General features: G+C 42.6%; 1 pseudogene; it reads left to right on the top strand.

The window, feature by feature from the left end:
- The first annotated feature begins 286 nt into the window (after positions 1-286).
- On the top strand, positions 287-6905 carry LOC9271996 (ankyrin repeat-containing protein At5g02620-like; annotated as a pseudogene).
- The last annotated feature ends 215 nt before the right edge of the window (positions 6906-7120 follow it).

Raw genomic sequence — 7120 nt, 5'->3', positions numbered from 1 at the left:
TATCTAAAAGAGAAGAAGGTTATAGTCGTACACACACAGTCACACAGACTTGATGGCGATGCTGGCTCTGCCACCGGCCGGTCACACCCGGCACACGGGATGCAATGCAAGACAAGGTGATCTGATCCGCTGGTTCGTACGTCCATGGTTTTTGCACGCATGACCGTGTGCTAGTGCTAGCCGCTTCCAGCAAGTCTCGTATGTTGTTTAAAGCATCTGACTAAGTATCTCTGACATGTTAATTATAAGTAATCGCAACATACCAAACGGGTCTAGATCACAGCCACTCTGCAATATAATGTTCTATCCTAATCATCATTTGATTCAGACCCCGTATCGATGGATCGCAGGCTGCTCAGAGCCGCACGCGGCGGCCACCGCGAGTGGCTGGAGGCTGTACTTCTGGGGGCCGCTCCGGCGCCAAACCACGTCACCGTCCACGTCGCCGCGGCCGGGGAGCCACAGCCACCCACCGCGGCGGCGCTGCTCCTGGACGTGGCGACGACGCCGCAGGGAGACTCCGCGCTGCACGTCGTGGCGGCCTCCGGCGACAGCGAAGCGTTCCTGAGCTGCGCGCGCACCATCTACCGCAGCGCCATGGCCCTCCTGGATCGCGCCAACGCGAGGGGCGACACGCCGCTGCACTGCGCCGCCAGGGCGGGGAACGCGGCGATGGTCAGGTGCCTCCTCGACATGGCGATGGAGGAGGACGAGGAGCGCGGCGGCGCGAGGTTCAGGGTGGCCGACGTGCTGGAGAAGCAGAACGGCCGGCGTGAGACGGCCCTGCACGACGCCGTCAGGCTCGGCGACGAGCGCCTCGTCGGCCACCTGATGGCCGTGCATCCGCGGCTCGCCCGTCTCCCCGGCGGCGACGGGATGTCGCCGTTGTACCAGGCGATCTCACTGGGGCACGACCGCATCGCGGAGCTCCTGCATCAGCAAGGGGGCGACGAGCTCTCGTATTCTGGACCGGCCGGCCAAACTGCCCTGCACGCTGCTGTCCTACGCGGCGCAGGTACGTGCCTACAAGTGAAGATTGATTTTTTTTTCATTTCTCGATGGGATATATTTCTTATATATCATCTAAATAGTTATTATTTTTCTTAAAAAAATTAACAGCATATATTAACATAGATTGATATGAACTATGTCACTCGTAATATCAAATTGGACTCTTACAACTAATACCAAAAGAAACAAATTCAACTTAAATAGTTAACACACATTCCTGGTTATATTTGTTTCTTTATAATTTTCAAAAGTTGATTTTTTTATTTACATATTTGTAAAGTAATATATTTCATACTTGGCTATCTTATTGTTTTTTATAACTATTTAGGGATGAAAACATTTTCTCCGCACGATCAATTTAGATCATATGAAAGACCCACACGTATACATCGACAAATACACTCTGATGAGGCACGATCAAAGAAACAGAAGCACATCGACAAATGCACCTCTTGGCATAAGCTCAAGCCAAGAGGTTGACTTTGGCGTGCCTCTTGGCTTCACTAAAGTCATATTAAAAACGTATGTGCACGTGTGAAGTGTGATTAACATGATTTACACTATATAAAACGATTTTAGAAGACACTCTCTCATTTTACTTGATATAGTGCATTATAAAATCTGCTTCTATACTTTTGGTTGGGGGGGGGGGGGGGGGCTCATATGCAGGCACCTGTTCTACGTGCAGCCAAGTTAAGACAACAGTTTCTATAAATATTGTATTTCTATAGGCGTTCTAATATAGGTGGTCGGCTCCATGATAAGTCAAATTATACAACCATGACTCCATGTGTTTCCCTATTGTTGACATAAAAATGTGTCCATCCCAAAACACATCTAGCACTACGTTTGCAACCCTCAACGATACCTAATGACGTGCCACTACAGGAATACCAGAAGTCTTGGTAAGTGATTCAGAAGTTCTGGTATGACAGGGCAAAGCACACGTTAGTGCGCCTTAGGACACCCTCTTCCGTCGAAGAGATCAATAAATGACGAAAAATAATTTGGCTTTAGCCTTATATTTAGATAGGTGGTCTTGCCTTGTAGCATAAAAAATTGACCTACACTCTTTCGAATAATCAAAGTGAGTTTTCGATGTAATTCTTCTCATCACTCCACTATTACTTACTTAAACAAGGCATACTCCAAAAATTACAAAATTGCATTACATGAACTTACAATTTCAAAAAAATACAATTTTTTAAAAAAAACATTCAAACTTAGACAAGAAAATAGGAAAAAAAATATAACAATAAAACTATAGTTAAAAAGAAATAATGTTCCGCACGTGCCACCATAATTTTAGGCTTAAGAGTATATGCAATTTTAGATGAGAATGATTCCTATCGGTAACCCGATTGGAGGAAAGAAAATCGGGCGCAACTAAGCTACTATATGGCTGCCATATTAGTATACTACTTTGCTTTTTCACCACTTTATCCATATATGTATACATGTGGCTATCTTCAAAATTTTTTTCCTCCTAAATTACTTATCGGATTTTCGATCCGATCGTACTATTATATTTGTTACAATTAATTTTTTTTATAATAAGAGATCACATGATTATTTTGCTAAAATATAATCATATGTTTATAACCGTTAATACTAAATGTTTCATACGTAATGCGACATGTTTCAACATATATTTTTAATGTATTACACATGAAAAATAAATATTTCAATGTCTTTTTTTTCACCTTGTATAGCATGACGTTTCAGATGTGGCTGGTAAAGTATCGGACATAACTACCCCTACTCTCTCTTCTACCATATACTTGCTCTCTCTTCATTCCATTCATGCATATAGGCTTGTAGCAATCTTTGAAATATTTTTCAACTAAATTACTTATCCAATATATAATCCAAACATAATATAATATTCATTATAATTAAATCTTTATAACAAGATATCGCATGATTATATTTTAATAAAAAATATGTTTCAAACCAATAAAACACATTGTTTCATACGTAATAGCGACCTATTTCAACATGTGTTCTTACTATGCTTCACAAATTCTTAAATGTTTCACCATGTACTACTCAACATTTCAGTCATCGGTCAATTGAAACGTTAGACCGTCTGATTTTTTTTTTTTAGGAAATCAGACGCTCGATTTGTAGAGGGCTTGAATTTTAGGTGACTGGAAATTTGTATTTTCAAGAGCTTAAAATCTAGCAATACATTTGAAAAGGACACGACTACATAGTGCACATTATTGGAAGTAACTACACTTCTAAAGGAGTTAAGAAAATAAATAAATAATTTAAATATACTCAATATTAGACTCATTTTATCACATATTTTGAGCAAAATGGATCTTAAAAGTAATATAAGGTCTAAAAATATATAGGTCATCAAAGATTCTATAAAAAAACATTATACTAGTGTAATGACATGTTAGCCTCAGTAGCATGCACGTGAATCGACATGATAACTAGCAGATAGTATGTTGTCCTCTTTTCCTGTCAAGTGGTCTCATTTCTTTGACTCTTCGTCAATATAATATTTACGTGTCCGTGTCTCAGTCAACATCAATTGATTGATCAATATAACAACTTTCAATGCTTAGATAGTTACCTCTATTGCAGAGCTAAGTTACTTCTACGATTTTACTAAATTACTTTTGAAATTAAGTAAATTACTTTAAATGTTTGAATATATTAAATATTAAATTTGTTTTATCGTATATTTTGAGTAGAGCACGATGGTACAAACAAAAATGAAAATAATATATGATTTAAAATATATAAGTCATCATTAGAAAAAGAATAGACTCGTGTAACCAATATTTAGTTTCGATGGTTGGTGGTGTATAGCGATACCTGACGCCACGAAGGTTCCTCGCTTTGATGCCATTGCAATGGAAGCAAGCCTATCTCTCCGACAACATGAAGACGCGGATGGATGGCTGGCGGAGCGTCGTGCCATAAGACAAAATCAAGAATGCTCTCCATTTAGATTTCCCACTTAAAGAAATATCCAAACGTAACTTGTGCAATGTACGGGTTAGAGACTAGTAGTAAATTAACTGCTCCTGTAATTAATTTTAACATCATATCATCTCATAGAGAGCACGGTAGCAGTAGTACCTTAATACTACATCCGTCCCAAAATAAGTGCAGCCATGGATATTCGTGTCTAACGTTTGACCGTTCGTCTTATTTAAAAAATTTATGAAAAAATTAAAAATATTTAGTCACATATAAAGTACTATTCATATTTTATCATCTAATAGCAATAAAAATACTAATCATAAAAAATTTTGAAATAAGACGAACGATCAAACATTGAATGTGAATAGTATAAAACTGCACTTATTTTGGGACGGAGGGAGTAATAGTTTTTCTCACGCTTTTCTCCATAAATTGAAGAAATGACAGAAAAGATAATGCAATGGAACGCCGGGCTCTCCGGCGAAGCCGACGCGTCCGGCAGCACAGCGCTCCACTTCGCCGCCTCGGCGGACGGACCAAAGATCGACATCGAGAACAGCTCACTCCTCCGGTGGCTCCTCTTGCCGTGCCCGTTCCAATGCCGCCGGACACCAACCGAACTTCTCCTGGAGACCGACCCGTCCTTGGCCTGCCAGCCGGACGGCGACGGCGACTACCCCATCCACGTCGCCGCGTCCGCCGGCAACCTGAGGCTCGTCGCCCTCTTGCTCGACAAGTGCCCCGAGTGCGCCGGCCTCCGCGACGCCCGCGGGAGGACCTTCCTCCACGTCGCCGTCGACCGGAGGAGGCAGGAGGTCGTGGGATTCGCCTCCGACGTCGATGGACGGGGTTTCCGGCGGCGGCGATCCTCAACGCGCGGGACGACGACGGCAACACCGCGCTGCACCTGGCGGTCGTGGCCGGGGTGCTGAGAGTGTTCTGGTGCTTGTTTCGGAATCGCAGGGTTTGCTTGGATCTTGCCAACAACGACGGCCTCACACCGGCTGACCTGGCCAGGAGTACCATTCCAGCGGGTCTTTACTCCAACAGAACGGTACATCACTTTTACCTCACTAGGGCATGTACAAAAATAGTGTCCGATATGGTCTTTTAAGTAAGACATATTATTTAAAGAATATACTGTTACAATAGTTGAGACAACAAGAACTCTTAATCATTAACGTACCAAAATATTTTTTTACTACCCTTCTTTTCTTTTCTCCACCCTCATACAACAAAATTTTCTTTAATAAAAGTTAAGAGTTGACTCTTACCTGTTGTCATGTATAGCAACCATGCTTTTTTTTTCTCTCCTCTCTCTCTTCCACGTTATCAAATTTACTTACATGGCAATAAAGAGAGACCGCTATTATACACGTTTGTACGTGCCCTTAGATCAGGCCCTTTTTAATAATGTTTTTCTTTTAAAAATAAATTCACAACAATTAAACTATTTTATATCAAATCATGTAAATCTGCATTTTGAAAAAAAAATAGTACGAATATACTTGTAGTATTGTATTTTTGTTAGAAACATGGAACGAACATAGGCACCCATAGCACGCGCACACACTATTTTTGTGAGCATCTTCAGGACTGAGTCGGTATATCTTGAGATTGATGAAGTCCTCTCTATTGATGGAAACGCCACCTACCACTAAAAAAATAAATAGCGGTAAATACGAGCCCCTTTATCAAATCTAGAATTTAAACTAGTTCTTAGAAAACCACACCGTCAACTAACTTAACTATTAATATTATAGCACAATAAAATATAATTAACTTTGATGGATAAACGAACCCATAAAATTCATATGCATAGTAGATTAGAAAAAAGTGTATGAAACTATAGCACCATAATACATGCTGTTATGCGCAACACAGTATAAAACTCATACGGTTTCGTACAATTTAGACCAAATATACAGGGATTTTATGAATTATACTCTAGATTTTATAAATTTGTTGGTGTATGAAACTGATGTCCAAAGTTTTAAAAGTAGTTTAATCGAATCTTAAAAGAGCGTCAAATATTATTTAGCACCGGAAGGAGAGAACTACATCGTTAAGCTAATCAAAATTGGGTAAAACTTTGCTCGTGTTGCTGCAGAACGCGCGAACGTGGATACTTTGGTGTCTAACAATAGCCAACGCCCTCAGCGGCGGAAACATCAGGCGCGATCACTTCCTGCAGCGGCACGTACCCAAGCTCGACGAGAGCGCCGAGTCCAAGAAAATGACGGAGTCGGCCCAGGTCCTGGGCGTCGGCTCCGTGCTCGTCGCCACCGTGGCTTTCGCCGTGGCCTTCTCCCCCCCGGGAGGCTACGTCGCAGCCGGCGCGCCGGCGCTGGCGGGGCGGTACGCCTTCGACGCGTTCATGTACGCCGTGGCGCTGGCCTTCACCTGCTCCATGCTCGCCACGCTCAGCCTGATGTACGCCGGCACGGCGGCGGTGGAGATGAATGTCCGGCACAGGTACTTCAAGAATTCCGTGTGGTGGATGCGCTTGTCGATGAGGAGCCTGCTGGTGGCCTTCGCGCTGGGGGTGTACCTGGTGCTGGCTCCGGTGTCCCGCGCCACCGCCGCCGGCGTCTGCGCCCTCGCCGCCGGCACGATGCTGTTCAGGAACAGGGAGCTGGTGCTGATGGTGAGCTGCGCGCACGTGGTGCGCAGGAGGATGGGGATCAGGGTCGTGCTCAGGATTGGAGCCCCGATCGGCATCGACCTGCTCATCTCCAACATTGTCTACTTGATCATCTTCGGTGCACCCTTCTGCACTCCGCTGTGCGTTCTAATTCTCTTTTGGAGGGTAGCGCCAACAGAGGTGCTCAGATATGTGTTGAGAAAGAGAATATGACTAGGTGCATCTGCATCTAGGTGTGCTACGGTATTAGTTGATTCGTGTCTACGGTGGTGTTTGGATCTAGGGACTTAATTTTAGTCTCTACATTTAGACACTAATTTAGAGTATTAAATATAGACTACTTACAAAACTAATTACATATACAAAACTAATTACATAAATAAAAACTAATTCGCGAGATAAATTTTTTAAGTCTAATTATTCCATAATTAGAGAATGTTTACTGTAGCATCACATAGGCTAATCATGGATTAATTAGGCTCAATAGATTCGTCTCGCAAATTAGTCCAAGATTATGAATAT

This window comes from Oryza sativa, chromosome 11 (assembly GCF_034140825.1).
Source record: "Oryza sativa Japonica Group chromosome 11, ASM3414082v1".
NCBI classification, from domain to species: domain Eukaryota; kingdom Viridiplantae; phylum Streptophyta; class Magnoliopsida; order Poales; family Poaceae; genus Oryza; species Oryza sativa.
Note: the sequence above shows the minus strand (reverse complement) of the source record. Positions and strands in the feature narration are given on the sequence as shown.